A 17,252-nucleotide genomic window follows, 5' to 3' on the forward strand; every position below is an offset into this window, starting at 1 on the left:
CACTGCTGGAGAGCCTTTTAAGAAACCCAGAGCAATGTGGGGGGTGGACGGAGGGTTTCAACCTGCACAGTCTTTCTAAACATACAAGAGGAACAAGGCCTGAGCGTGAATAAATACAGCACAGCCCGGGTTGCTTTCTGAAGAAACTTACCCCTTAGACCTGTCTTGGGAGAAAAAAGGAAAAAAATAGGACTTGGGGAAAAAAAAGGCAAAAGAAAGACAAAGGGTGAGGAGGTATTAGGAGCGCCCCCCGTCAGCCACCTGGAGTTCCTGCAGCCTCTGAGTGCATTCCAAGGATCATGAAAACCAGTGAGAGGGGGTGGAAGAAAGAGAAAGATTTTCATAAAAGAGGAGGCCCAGGAGATACAGTCAACCCCCCGCTGGCCCTACTCTTTTCACTGAATACACAAGACGACAGGGACGGCCTCTCCATCTGAAACAACCCCTGGAGGGTAAAGAAGGAGCACTCCTCTCTTCTTCACAGGTTCTATTGGACATGCGGGCCCGGAGGAGATTGGGAGCGCAGCTACACAGACAGAGAGAGACAAAACAGCGCTATGACTGAAACAAGATAGAAAGAAAAAAAAAACAGAGGGGCTGTGGAAGAGAGGAGAGATAGTCAAAGAGCTGATCGCTTGCATATAAACATGATATAGGAGGAAGAGACGAGGCTGAGCGGGGGGGGGGCAAATGTCACTCATCTTACTGGCTCGACCTTTGTGTGCGCTACCATGTCTCACAAACACACAATACAGTATATACATACAAAAGAGGCCTTCACTGCCACACTGTGCGCTGTTTACTGCTGTTTCAAATAAGCAGCCCACACATGAATCTACAACTTTTCTCTGGCACTTGGCATTGTGGAGGTATTTAATGTTGGTATACTGAAAAAAAAAAATAACACAGATATGTCCGGGGATTTTCTTAGTTTGCTTGCCTTTGTTTTTTACTCATTGGTTACACTCATTTCCAACAGTATTCAGGTTCAAATGTACTGCATTTATTTTATTATTTTAGACTATTCTTACTAGCATTGATGTACTGAAGTAAGCAGGATTTAGATTAATTTGTAACAGAGTTAGGCAACAGTTGGCTTTCATCTAAATAAAGAACAAAACTAGCACCTATGACCTATGACACCTATGATGTGGATTCTCAGTTGAGGTTTTACTAAGGCTCAGTCCACAAGACCAGAGGATGTACATTTGAATTGTGCCATTTTGTCCATCCAATGCATGTTGGGACAGGCTCTGGTCTCCTGCATCTAGCAACCCAAAGACCCAAAAAAACGTTCTTAAAGATCCCCTCCGGACATGTTATAAGACTCTGCTAGGAATAATAATTTGTCTGATCTACTCCGTCTCTCTCATGTAAAAATCCAGAATTTTATATCAAAAGTAAGCTGTTTACTGGACCAAAGCACTGTTGAACCAAAGCGGGGCTAAAACTCTTGTAAATATTGGACTTCAGATTCGTCAGGTGGTCAACCTCATGTTCATGTTGCTCTGTGTCTGGATGTGGAAGCTGGTTTTCTAAAACACGACCATAAGAAACTTTGTATGCGGATAGTATCAGGACTGTATTTCTCTAAGCTTGTTTTGTGGTCATTCTGCCCTCTAGTGGCAATAACTTGGATAATAATTAGCTTTAACATGGACATGTACTGCAGCGAAGATCTGCAAATAACCTCATAAATTTTTAAATAATGATGCATTTCTGTGATGCAACAGAATAAAGACGTGTTTTTCAGTGCCTTTAAAAGTGCTTTATAAATAAAATATATTATTATTATTTATTAAGAAACATACAATTTATAGACTTTGATATTTTAAGAGATGTATCAAATTATATTAAAATCAGGTTGTTGGTGATTCAAAATTTTAAAATCTATAGTTTCTATAGTATCGCTTCAGAAGAAGGACTTCTGTACATCGTTCTTGAAGACAAGCTATTGAGCCATATCTGTTAACAGTTACACAAGTTCTGACTATCTTCCCTCTCAAGCCTCAGATTAATATTTATATCAGACAGGAGGGAAACCTTTCTTCAGTCCCCTCATCCATCCGTTCTCCTCTTCTTTTTCCTCTGAATAACATACACATGTGTGTATCATCTGCATGTCATTTCAACAAATGTAGAAAACCTTTTGTGGTCTAAGTCCACAATGTGTTCTATGTGTGTGTGTGTTTGCATATGCTCACACACGCTTCATTTCAAGTACACTCTTACATGCTCACACAGTGCTGGAGGACCCTCACACACACTCCACCAGCCTATACAAGAACCCTTTTTTTTGTTTGAATGGTCTAAGTCCCCTTACAGAGCTATGCAATCCCCTCCATATGTTTGCATCCTCCAACTGCACCACACACACACATACACACAATCCCCCATTACGTCACGGTGGAGGTATTCCAGTTGGACCGATGGGGATTAGGAAGTGGAGAGAGCTGAAACTTCTCCAGTAAAACCTCTGCACATCCCGGATCCAGCTTCTTTCACTCCCCCTTCTCATCCCTGCACCTGCTTCTAGTTATTACCACCCCATTCCACCCCCACCCTCCTTTTTGCCAATGTAGGGCCTAAGCTTTTCAAACTTCCAGGACCTATTCAGTAGGTACATCAGTGGTGGTGGTGGTGGTGGGGGGGGGGGGGGGGGGGGGGGGTGAACAGCTTACTGCCTCTGCTAGTATGCAAGGCTGCATGAGTCGTCTTGCTCATGCCATTGTGTGCTTTTATGTTTTGACTTGGTCAGGTATGTTTGCGTGTGAAAAAGATAGCAGAGGCTTTGCTTCCTGGTTTACCTCACTGCAAGAGCTGCCTTTGCTTCACTGAGCCCGCCTCCAGGAGCAGAGTCTTCCAGTAAGCTACTGAGAATAAAAAGAAGACAACAAAAAACAAAAAAAACAGTAACACTTTTACAGTGAAGTGTGGATTGGGCTTACCAGAGCACTCCTGTAAATGAGTCCTATTGGCCATCAGCAATCAATAGAGCATATCAGTAACTCAGACTGAGCATTGAAGTTGGTTGACATTTGTTATTTCATTCATGCTTCACCATCAGGTCCTGGTTCATCTTGACTACCAGCTGATTAGTAACACCACTCAGCACATCCATTATAACCTGTTCTGCTGATACACTCATGCCTATGCTGCAAGCTCCCTCCACCATCCCAATCTCCTCCATATGTCCAACTTCACAAGGTTTACTTGATTGAACTGAGGATTACTGAACATGTTGATTACAACCCCTAATTGCACAGGAAAACTGTGTCTGCACAACTACAGCAAGCATAGAGGGTCAAAATTGAACCAGAAAGTCATTTTTATAAACTCTAAGTCTGTTTCCCACCTGTTTTTATATGCATTTTTAATTTGTGCATAAATAAAATGAGTAGAAACACCAGAAATTAAAAAAAAGAGTAAAAAGTGTAGCTAACAAGTTTTTACAGTTGGCTGAGGTGATAAAGTGATAAAAAGGAAATGCAACAAAGTGCAATGCAAACAGACTTAAAAAAAAACAGAAAATAAAAAATATACACTCAAGATTCCACTGAAGAGATGAAAACAGATGCATAAATGATGCATATGCACAAAAACCATGCATATACCATTTCTGAAGGTGATGTGATGAGGTAAAACATTGTTTATGTTGATTGTGTGATTTTTTAAAAAAAAAAAAAAGTTTTACATTTACAGAGATTTGTAAAACACCAATCAAAGGCACATATCTAAATGTAACATTGATTAATTACTTTTGTGTGATTAATTTTATCATTATTTTAAATTACATAAGAGTCAACATTTTATTTTATTTTAATATTATTTTTATTTTATTCTTAGTTGTGTCGTACTTTATAAAGTCAGTTTAGAAATGAGCACTACAAACTTCTCATTGGTTACATTTCTGAGATGTCACTGCTGACGACGGCTTACAAGTCTATGTGATGTATTAATGATATGCATGTTATAAAGAGCCGCAGAGCCGTGTGTAATGGTTGCAATGGTTGCCCTGGAGGCAACCATTGTTTGGTGATACTGTGGTCATCTCTATAGTTTTCTTTCTGGGACTTTGGCAGTTTTAGTGACCTTGGGAAGTTTTTCTACAGTTAAATTTGTTTCAGGGTGATTCCAACAATATTAGAACCTGTACTTTTCCACCAGGACACAGTTTTTCTCCACCAGAATTGTATTCTTGATAGTGTGGAGAGACCACTGAGCATTTATACCTTCAGGTTGAGAAATTAAATGGTAATGCTTTATTTTACAGGCCCCTAATTTGCTAGGACTAGAACTTCTACAAAACATAACTGAATGAATGAAAAATCCTACATCCAAGTTATCCAAGTATGTGGCTACTTCTGGTGCCTCATCTGAGCCATGAGGAGGCTGTTGATTATGCTTTAAATGACGGGTTCACAGTCAAGTCCGTCTTAAAGCAACAGTCAGGAGCCCAAACGAACATTGAAATAGGTTTTCCTTGCCATAATCATTCCTCCTGTTCATACTGACCATTAGAAGATCCCTTCATGATGCTCTTACAATGGAAGTGATGGTAGACAAAATCCACAGTCCTCCTTCTGTACAAAAATGTATTTAAAAGTTAATCTGAAGCTAATATGAAGCTTCAAATGTCCAAATGAGTCAAATCAAGTAGATATATTTCAACGCTACAGTATTTTTAGTGCCAAAGTTCCTCTTTTTGTTACTATACTTCCACTGCAGCTCAACAGGCAAACACTGTCCGAGGGAAACACAAAGAGGGAATTTGATGCTAAAAAAAACTGTAAATGTGTCAGATATCCACTTGATATGACTAACTCAGACTGCTGAAGCCTTTTATAAGCTCCACATCAACTTTTAACTACATTTTTGCACAAAATTACTGTGTGGACACATTTTGTCCCCCATCATTTACACTGAAAGCACATTCAAAGGGGATCTTTTAATAGTCAGTATGAACAGGAGGAATGATTACAGTGAGGAAAACCTCTCTTACTGTTTTTATTGACACCTGACTGTTGTTTTAAGACACACTTGAAAAATTGTGAACCTTTCCTTTACGAGTAGCTTGAGAAGTTTCTGTGGATGTTTTGGTATGTTTTGGCACATTTTTGCTGTGACTCTGGATTCTATCCATTGTAAATGCTGTGAATTCAGTCAGACCAGTTGCTAATTGTCCATGAATAGCCTGGTTCCAGACCTCTGAATCACTGCCCACATTTCCAATTTCCACAATTTTTCTCTTCTGGTGTTTTCTACCTTCCTAGAGCTTTTTAAGTGGGATTTAGAATGAACATTCATGAGTAGTCATTGTTCTACTTAGCTACCTAGCTAGATTCATGAAAAACAGTATCAGAAAAGTGGCCACAAAAATGACAACAAGCGTGGATGAGATGGACACAGCTGGTCAGAATATGTTTTCTGATTGTCATGGACAGTCTTAAATTAGCTGTTCCCAACAACTGCTTCCCCAGCTTCCATGTCAACTGAAAATAATGTTGGTGGAAGGAATACAGAACTTGCTATTGATTGATTAGGGGAAAAAAACATGACTTTCTCAGACGGAGTGCAGATGGAATCAATTATAATGAATAGAGTCCATGCATAATCTGCATAATTTCTATTAAATTCTTCCAAAAAGCATGTTTAAACAGGATGGCTTTGTATCAGGCCATTGGTGGGTAATGGTTTTGTTGTCTCTTGATAGTCAAGAATTGCATGACTTTGTGCACCCTATGAACTTCTATCTAAACTCTTTTTGTTAGTTCTTAGCCATTAGATCTTTCTCAATAAAGAGTATGTTAGAACTTTTTTCCTTGAGAACTCACTAGTGTAAACTCTTACGAACGGGAGAATGCAGTATACAGTAAATATACTAAAGATCTCAAGGCAAAACTCTGTGACACAACAAAGGTTGTAAAACAAAAATTGTAACAGTTAGGAGACATGCTCATATCCTCCACTACTGACACAGCCTGATGCAAAATATGTGCTGGGATACGAGCACATTCTCATTCCCTTAGAATCTGATTAAAACACAAAGTACCCTTTGGTGTCGCTATGAGACGCACCAGTCTTTCAACTAACTCCAGTGTAAACCCATCCGCGTTATCATTAGACGCCATGAAACTCATGACATCTATATAATGTGAAATTTTCCTTCTTAGTAGGAGGCAGGTTGGTTCAATGTATAGATAGTTAGATGGCAAAAAGTGGACTTTGCTGCAGCAGACCACTGTTCATCTCCCGTTTCCAACCAAGAGTGTCACGTTTTCAACCGTGACACGGGACAGTTTTTTGTTGTGTTTACTGTTGCCATAACAACGTTTCAAGTGATCATTTTAACCCAAACCACGATCTTTCCCTAACCCTAACCAAGTGTTTTTTGTTCCTAAACCTAACCAGACCACACCAGCTCTGAGCATATAATATTGCAGATGGGTCTACATTGGATTTAGTTGAAAGCCTGATACAGATGCCAAAGGGTACCTTGGGCCAGATGCAATTGTGTGTGCACAAAGACAAAAATATGCATATGCATTCTTTTCATCAGATTTATTAAGCCGTGCGTAAGCATGGTTCTGCCTTATAAATCTCAGTCATTGAGGAACTGGGCACACGTTCATGAGCCTCATTTCCACTCCCACAATGAGCCACGAATGGATGAAGACGCCCTGAACCGTTTTCATATCAACATGATGCCTGCTCCACCAGTCTGTACAGCTGTCAATGAAACAAACGGAAAATAAGAAGTGCTGTTTCACTGATTCTGTTGCACCGGTGAGATTCTCCAACATCCAGAACAGCTGTCATTATGTGTGACCATTGCGCACTGCTGTGTGGCTCTTTATAGCGTCCATATTGTTAATTCATTGAATAGACCTGTAAACCACTGTCAGCAGTTATATCACAGAAATGTAATCTATGATTAGTTTATAGTGCTCATATCTAAACCAACTTTACAAAGTGTGTCACAACTTTAAAAGGATCAAATTAAAAGAATATTATAATATGTGATATGTGCGGGAATCATTTCATCATTTGTGCATATGGTCCCTTGTGCATCAGTATCAAACTCGAAGGGGCAGTGACAAAGCAATATTTGACATGAGAACATGTTGGGGACACCAATTGCGCCAAAGTCCACAGAAGTCCGCACACTTTTGACCGTAATTGGCTAAATGAGGACCTTGAATTAGGACAGTATCGGTCCGTGACTGATGACAAAATCCATGAAAACACAAGTACAAGCAAGAATGCTGATTAAGATAGTCTTACTGCTTTTCTTATCAAGTCTGTCTTTTTTTTAATGCAACTGTTACATTTTCTAATTCTTTGCATGTCAGTCACAAGGACATCCATCATATTTACCATCAAAGGCATTTACAATGTCCTTGATACTAGTGCTATACAAGCTAGGTCTATCTATCTTTGAGTTTCCAGTCACATAAATAAAAAATATATTTCTACTGCCTTTACAAAATAATACCAGGCAAAGAATGTCACAATTCAGCTTCTTTTTGTAAATCAATATTGCCAAGCAACACAAGTCAATCAAAACTGTCTCTCTGTCCACATCGGGTGAGTTAAAGTCTGGACCTCCTTGAAGACCTCACACCGATAGGCCTCCCTCCCTTTCTTCTGCCTTCTATTCTTCATTATCTAATTCAAGTGTCAATTTTCAGCCGGCGCCTGCGTTGGCCCATTCTTCTGCCATTGTCTCTGCTCGGTGGGGCGGGATGCCTCCCACTTAATCGTTGATCCAATTAATTTAGGGAACCTTTCTTTGCTTCTTTACAAGAATGAAGGCCACTGAATAAAAATGTGCAACAAAAGAAGTAAGTTAACACAGAGCAGTGTCACTGATTGACACCGGTGCCAAAACGCCTGTGTGTTGCCTTTATGCCAGATCGAGTTATGGAAACTTTGCAGAGAAAGGTGGTCTTGATGAAAGAGATGAACATGTCTAATTAACTTGTGTCAAATAAAAGTTTCCAGCTCGACACAAGTGACTCAACCTCCCCACAGCTTTTTATGGTTTTGCCTCCTGGTAGGGCTTTTCAAATGGCAGGAGCTTATTAAACTGATGTCATTTTATCTTTTTTTTTTCCTGCAGCACACACCTGGCATCTCTATGCACCATTCTCTATTCTGGGTGAAACACTGGGCTGCACTACAGTAGGTTTGAAACTGCCACACACTGTAGGGGGTGGTAACAAACTTTGCAAGAAAAGGTATTCCAGCACTCGTCAGAATGTAACTATGCACTACTTTGTTAAACTTGGATTGACTTAACCTTCTTGCCTAATTGGTCATATTCCCAATGGTTCATAAAATCTGTGCAGTGTGAGTGGTTGTTGTGAAAAGACTAAATCCATAATAATTAGGATAAGCTCATAATTAGCTGCCAGTAAAGTTACACAGCTGTATACACAGAAAAGTGGAGTGAAGAATCATAGACAGAGCGTTCTCTCTGTAATTCCCGGCTTCATTATTTGATGGAGCAGGCTAATTGGGCGCCAGGGTTGAATTCCTCACAGGGGCAGAAACACATATGAGCAGACTAGACTGAATCAATGGCGGGCCATATCTTCCAGTTCTTCTAAAGGATTAACAAATGGTGTGTGTTTTAATAAATCATGCATCTGGACATGAATAAATCATCGGGCGCTCAGCCTCAGGAGAGATGCCTTCATATCAGTCAAAGGGGAATCAGGACTGAGATGACATGGCTCTCACATGGATGCAGGTGTTACTGATAGGAAGCAAGAAGTGCATACATGATGAAGAAATGGTGAATGTGACTCGGTGTGTGAATGTGGATGAAGGGAAATCATGATATTGACACAACCTTACATTCATGGAAACAATCAGGGCTTCCAGTGTGACTTTCTCTGTTATGTCATGATCAAAACATCCTGGTATGGTTCTGAATATCTCATGTGTGATTGTATATTCTTGTGTGTGAAGCAATATTGTAGGGATGGACAGTATGTTGATGTTATGGTAGCTTTTGAAGGTGCTGTGTGGAGTATTTTACATCAATAAATCATTGCTACATTCTCTTTGAGGGACTGCTACAATTACCATAAACAATGGAATCCATGGCCAAAAAGATTGGCATGCTCTGCTGTCCACTGCTTTCATTTTACACATTTACCATGTGTGGGAATCAGGATTTGGGGTTTGTAGTTATTTATTTATTTATTTCTGTTAATTCTAGTATTTTTTTACAATTAGTGTTGGCAGGTCTGAATAGCCACATTTGAACACTGTATCCAGTTCTCATTGTACATTCATGGATTGAACATGTTTCCCTTTAAATAATTGTGACTGATCAACAGCAACATAAGCAACTAATTTTTCTAAATCAATTTTTAAGTTAAACTGTTCATTCTGCTTTGAGATTAACCAGAAATTTACTGAGCAACATGCAAAAACCACGTACATTTCAAAAGCATGAATGACATAATTAGCCAAAGTAGGAATCCAATGTTTGTATAGTCTGTGAATTTATAAATGTACAAAATCTATAGTATATTTACACAGAATATATATAATCATCACTGGGGACTGCCCCAGACAGACTAGTGGCTCTGATTCTGTCAATAACAGTGGACGAACATTATCAAGCAGCCACATTTCACAGGTTTACCTGCTATGGAACAGAATGTAGACCATTATTAAACAAATTCATAAATACAGAAAATATTGTAATTAATTTTTTTTAACTCATTATTATTTCATTTTTTTTTTATTTTCACAGTGAATGTTTTATTTGAGTTGACTTTTGTTTCATTGTAACAAAATTTACTGTAATATGCCCCGGTGAAAAAAATACATTCACATAAGAATCGCAATTCTAATCTTTTATGATTCTGAATCGATTCAAAATGTCAAAAATTAATTTTCTAAATGTTAGTTAATAACGTTATGTTGACGGAATGAAAAAGGTCGAATTCAACTGTGAGGGCAGTGCAGCACCTGGACTGTCTACAGCACGCATATGCTAGACTTATCTAGCAATAGACTCAATAAAAACCTTTGTGAGACGAATGTGAAATATATTGTGAATATTTTCTATGCCTTCACTCAGAGACTAATGTTAGCAGAGCGGAACAGCGAAACAGCAGAAATAAATGAAATCATCTGACCAATACAACTTAAACCAACTGTGGGGTGAAGAAAATAATTTGGTGCTCAGTCTGTTTCACCTTAAAAAGCCTGTGTCCATTCAGCATCTTGGACAACGATGGCTGTCTCCGGAACGAACAGTGCAGCAGAGAGGCTGCTCTCCACTGCTGGACACTCAACATTGACCCCCCACCCCCACCCCCCTTACTCCAGAGCAAACATACCAACATATGTTTTTACAAAAGACATTTAATCAGTTATGTTGGTCAAAAAATTATACTTTCATTTTGTTATTTTCATACAGTCAGAAGTCTGTAAGATGCTGCTCTCCACTGCTGGACACTCAACATTAACAGGCCTAACAACTCTAGTCAACTTATCATAAATGAAAACAGGCAAATAAACAAAACATCCAGGCCTCCATATTACAAACAAAAAACATCAAGATAATACTATTAAACGACTAATCAATATTTTTTTATATTATTAACAAATTAAAGGAATCTGTATATATGAAATGGGTTGCCCTTAGTGATGAACCCACAGAGAATTATCACCAACCCTGCAGTTTCCTTCAGCTCTAAAGACCTTTTCAGCCTCTTTCAGCTCATTGTTTTGGTTTTCCTGCCCACTACTTTACTGTTTTGGTTCACTCTCACCGCTCTCATCAACCTGGTTTCCAGCAGTATCAGGAAAATCCCTGATAAATCCACTGTTCACTAACTGCCCAAATGTGTATTTTTTAGCTTGTTGTGGAGTTCTGCCCCCAAGTGGCCAAAAAATTATTAATACAGCCTTAATCCACAGACAGCCAAGGTAATCAAATATAATTATACTGTTCATGAGAACATTCATTATACAGATTGTGCATAGTTAACCTGTATGTTCCTTAGAAATACAGAATTGTGTAGTAAGCATATACTGTTTTCTGCAAAATCTCTGGATGGGAAAGAGTTTGCCAATATGTGATACTGAAGCAATGCTAAATATCATGTAGGCAGAAAGTAATGGTAAAATAGGTTCATTTGCAGGAGAACTGACATGTCTCCAGCCTGAGCAAACATTCAAGCTGGGTTGCTATTTTGTGACCCTTGTGAATGTAATATTTTCAAAGTGATCATTTTGGCCTTTTGCTCATTGGTTGCGCATTGCAAAATGTTGCAATGTCTGTCTGGATAAGTGCCTGTGTATATTTGCGTATATTACGATGCAATTAAAGACATGATTGTAAGTATTTCAGCATGATAACAGCAGCAGTGAAATCCAGAGGAAACCGGACACAGGATTCATCTAATAATGAGTGCAGCCTCTCTCCCCTCTACTGGCAATGTGTCCCTGTGGCTTCCCTATAAGTGGCTGCAGGTGAGTGTGCACAATTACTCCCGTCTTTGCCATTTTGGGGTGAGTGGGCGGATAAACAAGCAGCGTACAGCGCAACTAATTGTTCCATTACATGAAATGGAAAGTGCAGGAGGGGCAATCAAGCAGCTTTGTTGCAAATAACATGCCACAGAAATGTCTCTGTTCCGCCTGATGATGTTTTGAGTTTTGATGGCTGAAAGCCTGCCACCCCACCGATGGTCCACCTGCAGTCTTTGGGAGGAATAGAAAAACATGGATGACGCTTATGCACATATATATATATATATATATATATATATATGTATGTGTGTGTGTGTGTGTGTGTGTATGTGTGCGCATGTGTATGTATGTATATGTATATATACATACATACATACTTACACACACACACACATACATATACATATTTCCCTCTAAATAGGCCAGTACTGTGACTGCTGCCACTGTACAGTCTAATGGATGCTGCACTCCAGGGGCAGCACTCAATTAGTCTGCCCCTTGTTGTTGGGGCAAACTTGACTGCCACTACGGGTGGCGTGGTCAGCACACCGGCCTCTGCCCCTTCTGCAGAAGAAGCCAGCCATGCAGGAAGAAGCCCAGGGAGAGAGGGAGGAAGAGAGGGAGAGAGAGGCGGTGGCAAGAGGAGAGGGAAAGGGCAGATTAAATTCTAAATAAATATTCTTTGAAATTCAACCCAGCCAATTCATTCTTGAAAGCAACACACCTATCCATTTATCTATCTATCTATACTTCTGGTGAACATGACTACACCTGGAAAGGTTTACTGTCTAAATGAAGTCATGTTCACCCAGACATGCATGCAGTTCTTCAGGAGCAGAAAGCCTTCCTCACACACCGTTAACCGACAGCTCCCTCTCATCGACTTCTGCGTTGCACGTGTCATCCTCGCTATCATGTTGGCCTGGGCCTTCCTCCTCTTCCTCCTCCTCCTCCTCCTCCTCCAGGATATCACCTGCTGCCACAATGTTGTGGAGGATGCAGCAGGCAGCAATCATCTTCAGGGCGAATAGAGGCCGGATCTCCAGGGCCCTCAAGAAGATGGAGTGCCGATGCATTTTCAAGATCCCAAAGGTGCGATCAATAATGTTCCTTGGTTTGCGTGGTACCTGTTGTACCAGGCTTCAACTTGGCCTGTTAATCAAAATTCACGTAGAAAATGTATGGAGTATTTCAAAGTCACCAAAGTAAAAATTTACTGTGTCTCCTGTGTGTATAATTAGACAGAGAGAATGCTCTTACTTGCTACAGGCTGGTGGTATGGTAACATAATAGCAACAGGACACTCCACGATGTTGTGAACAGTCCTGCAAATTGTGGCTAGTCACATGGCAAAAATGCAGTTACCCTGTACGAGGCTCCACAGGACAGCCAGTAGACTGTGACCAGCACCCCAATTTCATGGCTCTATCCATGGACTTTTTGTGAGGGCAGCAACAGGTCCAGCATGTGGATGCTGCTCCTGGATAGCCTGAAGGTTGGTTTAAAGTCAGCTCCATAAAAGAACAGGGCGAGGATAGACGCATGGTAATGCATTTGTGCGTACCATTATAAGAGACTTTGGTCCTGTTAAAAAAAGAAATCTCTTTTGAGAAGGTTTTAACATTGTTTATTAATTGTTATTTTTATTATGTATTATATTTATTACTTATTTATGTGGTTTTACTATTTATTTTTTATTGAACTGTAAATAACTCTAAATATGTCTTGTCTGATATGAATTGTTGAAGTCCACCAGAATTAAATTTCCCTCTAACATCTGATCTGTTTGATCAGGTACTTGCTTATGCTTGAGAAGGTTTCTGTTTCTTTCATTACTTGATAGGTAGTGTAAGAGCACACCTATCTTCCCAGATTCTGAGTCAAAAAGTGACTGTAATCTACATCATCACTGTATCGTGGACATGAAATGTCCTGTTTGTGTTGAAGTCTGTCCTGGTTAATGTCTAATGATGTACGTGACACAGATGAGGTACAGGTACTTCTTGCATTGATGTTTAGTGATGTTTGTGCACCTAACTGTAGAAGGACTGTCACACTGAGTGTAAAACTCTTTATGTTTGAGTACCAAGAAGACAAACAACAGGAATGTATGTGGCTAATCCATTTCAATATTATTAAACTATTAAAAGTATTAAACCTCCCCTGTACTTGCCAGTTTATTAGGTAGGCCCAGATAAAGCTAATGTAGTCTAACATAAAAACCCTGCAATAAATGTTAACGTCAGCAAGGTTTATAATAAGCTTTTTGTGTAATCTGTTTTTGAAAGGTGTTTGTCTATCCCATTTATATGAATAAGTATAGACTAAATATTAGAAACACCTCTCAGTATAACCCAGTACAGTTTAACAGCACCACAAACTACAGCTCACACAAAAAATAAATCAACACCTCTCTAATAACGACTTAATACAATATTAAACTGCATTAGTTTTTATGTAGGTGCACCAAGTAAACTGTCAAGTCTACATAAAAATGGGTAGACTGTAGGGGTGCAACAGATCACAAAACTCATGGTTTGGATTGGATCACGGATTGGATCATTTTTCAGATCAGCAAAAAAAAAAAAAATACAAATATAACTTTGTTTATTCTGCAAAACACTTCACAAAACACAAAGGAACTTTTGCCCATGGTCTTAAATGAAAACAATATTCAAGATGTCCAATGTTTAAATAAAATCTTAAAATATATAAAATATTCAATACTCAATTGTTAAATTAGAGTGCAATATGAGGTCTGATACCTTCCTCCTTTAAACATGGTAGTGAATGAAACAACAGTCTGTGTCCACATCATCAAAACTTGATAACTTAACAAACATGAACACACGTCTTGTCCTGCAGCTTGTTGAACGAGCCACCAAACATTCATCGGAAAAAAGTGCTGACATCAGTTAGCAGCTAGATGCTAATTAGCTGCTCAGCTACAGCACATTGAACAGCGTGTAAACATACCTGTAGACGTCACTTCGGACCTGTTAGATGCTGGTTTGGTCGTTGCTCCTCAAAATCTGTCTGTCCATGACTTGTACTTACAGCAGTTTGTTTGCTTTGTCTCCAATGAGACATCAGATTTTGCAGTTAATCTGCAGTTCAAATGTGTGCCAACCCATGGGGGGCGATCTGTATGGATCACGGATCAACTAAATTCCCTCACACCACAAGTAGACTGGTTAACAAAAAGGCATAATGATTAGACAAACGTACAAAACTAGAGACATGCTAATATGGCATGTCTCAGCTCAATCCTCCACTGCATCCTGGCTCTTTGTCGGATTCATCTCCTCAGTCGGGTAGCCTCCTCTTCAGTTTCTTGAACAGCAACCAGCGCCTGATCCATTTCTACATTATATTTCTATATCACAAAGCAAGTTTAGACTCTTAGCCAGATAACTAAAATATCTTGAAATTTTGTTTATTATTAGCTGAGATTGGTGCTAACAGCTAACTACTTAGAAACATCTCTGTTAACGCAATGCTGTCTCGAGTTCACTTTCATAGTGACTATTTTGCCCTGTGTACCTGCCTGATCACTAACTTTCCTGTCATTACAGATCTTGTCAACCCAATCTGCCCTGCAATCACCTTATTCCCCTCACCTGAGTGCCCCACCCATCTCCTCAACTGGTTCCCATTATCCTCATCAGTCACCCTTCATATACTGGCCTAGTTCCACCTACACCTTACCAGATTGTCTTGTGTTTCTTGCCTAGTCATCCAGCATTCCCCTACCTGTTTCCTGGCTGAAGATTTTGCTTGTTATCTTTGGTTAGTCTGCCTAGTTTGTGACCCTTGCTTGTTTTTTCTAGACTTGAATTAAAAGACATTGGACTCTGCTACTGTATCTGAGTTTGTGCATATGGGTTCTGAGGTCTGAGTCATTACAGATGCTGTTCAACAACAACACCAACTACAGCCCCCAAAACAACAAGACTTAAAGATTTGTCACGTATTAATGTTTGTAATGTGTGTGGTGTAATGCGGGGGTGGAGTTCATCATCCTGATGGTCTGAATGATTTGTTAGTCCCTCTGTGTTGACATAAAGTTGAATGAAACAGTGTTGGCAAAAACTGAACATTACAACCCTCATGAAGGAAGGATTTATTGAAAGGTTTCTGTATTAGACAGCATCAGGTTTGGTTTGGTCTAGCTAAACTGGCAACTGAAAGTAGTATTTTGACTATATCCACACTAAAGTAGATGCATCTGTAAACTCAATTTATATGCTAAGATAAATGATGTCCCTTTTGTTATTCAGAATCATAAATTCTTATACTAATGCACTATTGATGTGTCTTTAACAGGAGCAGGGCAAGGAGCTTCTGTTCAACATAGGACAGATTGGCTTGAGGCACAGTTTGAATTAAAAATGCTGGTAGATTTGGTTTTCATAAAGAGGTTAATATATCATTAACTGATACAAAAATTAGTAGTTGTTGTTAGTAGTTGTAGTTTTTGGAAACAACAAAATAACAAAATGGACCATTTTTCATTTTTTGGCAATATTTATGGAGATTATTAAACACATTTTCAGCTTGTTTTTAGTAATAATACTGAGTCCTGGCACTAAGTGGATGGTGTTATGTGATTCACAAGGTAACCGAGACAAAGAAAGAGCAATATATTTCCTTCTACCTGTATGCAACCTGCCCATTGAGGCATACAGTAAGTTGAGCTATCCCCTTGATAATTTTTCTTCTCTTTGTACAGCTCTGCATAAGAGACACAAAGAGTTCTGGAAATACATCAGATGTCTGAACACCAGACCAGACCCAGACACAGCATCCACTGGAAAGAAGTCACATCATCGACCAGGAGTCTATGGACAGCCAGAGAAAGATCAAGGAGGGTAATGCCAGATCATGTTTGAACTCCACCGTATACAACTAGGTGTTATCATGTAAGAGAAATTGGTCACATGATAAAAAAACTGTTCCATTAAGAAGTGAGCAACTCTTTCCACTGAGAAAGGCCACAAGATGTGGCTGAAAGCTTCAGAAACAACAATTCGGACCTTGTGTTCAGATTTTCGGTTAGTTCTTATTTTTTTGTCTAGTATTTAACATTGAGGTTCTTCATAAGGTTGAGATCTCCCTTCCCTTTCTTCCTTGGCTTCAAAGACAACAGCCAAAGCTCTCAAGCAATTGTTTTTGTCAGACAGGCACTCAAGCAAACCCACTCTTCTTGGTTCGGTGGACACGTGTAAAGTTTTAATATACTGGAACAAAATTTACTTCAATAAGGCTGTTGTGTCTGTTTCAGCAGTATTTGAGCCACATGTGACAGTATGTGACCCTAACCCATTAACTGCCACGACTATTCAGAGTTGAATTAACTGTGTCAATGTTTCAAGACTTGAATAGAGATTGCTTACATGGATAATGCTGAACTGTTTGCATTGACAAAGAAAATAGTAAGTTTAGAAATTCTGTTATGAGTTATAGCACATAGTCCTGTGCTACATAGAAATGAATGGAAAGCAACTGTTGCCTAGAAGGTAGGAAAAAGTCAAAATACGAGAGACACTGTGGTGTTTGGTAGGCAGTAATGTAACATGAGTTCTAATAGCAGAGAAAAAGTGCAGAAACATTAGTAGTCTTCTAAAGTACACACCCTCCCTGGAGTTTTTTTGCCCTTAATATCTTGTAATCATTTTAACAGAAACCACGATCTTTCCTTGACCCTAACCAAGTGGTTTTTGTGCCTAAACCTAACCAGACCTTAACCA

Source organism: Thunnus thynnus, chromosome 6 (genome assembly GCF_963924715.1).
Source record: "Thunnus thynnus chromosome 6, fThuThy2.1, whole genome shotgun sequence".
Lineage (NCBI taxonomy): Eukaryota > Metazoa > Chordata > Actinopteri > Scombriformes > Scombridae > Thunnus > Thunnus thynnus.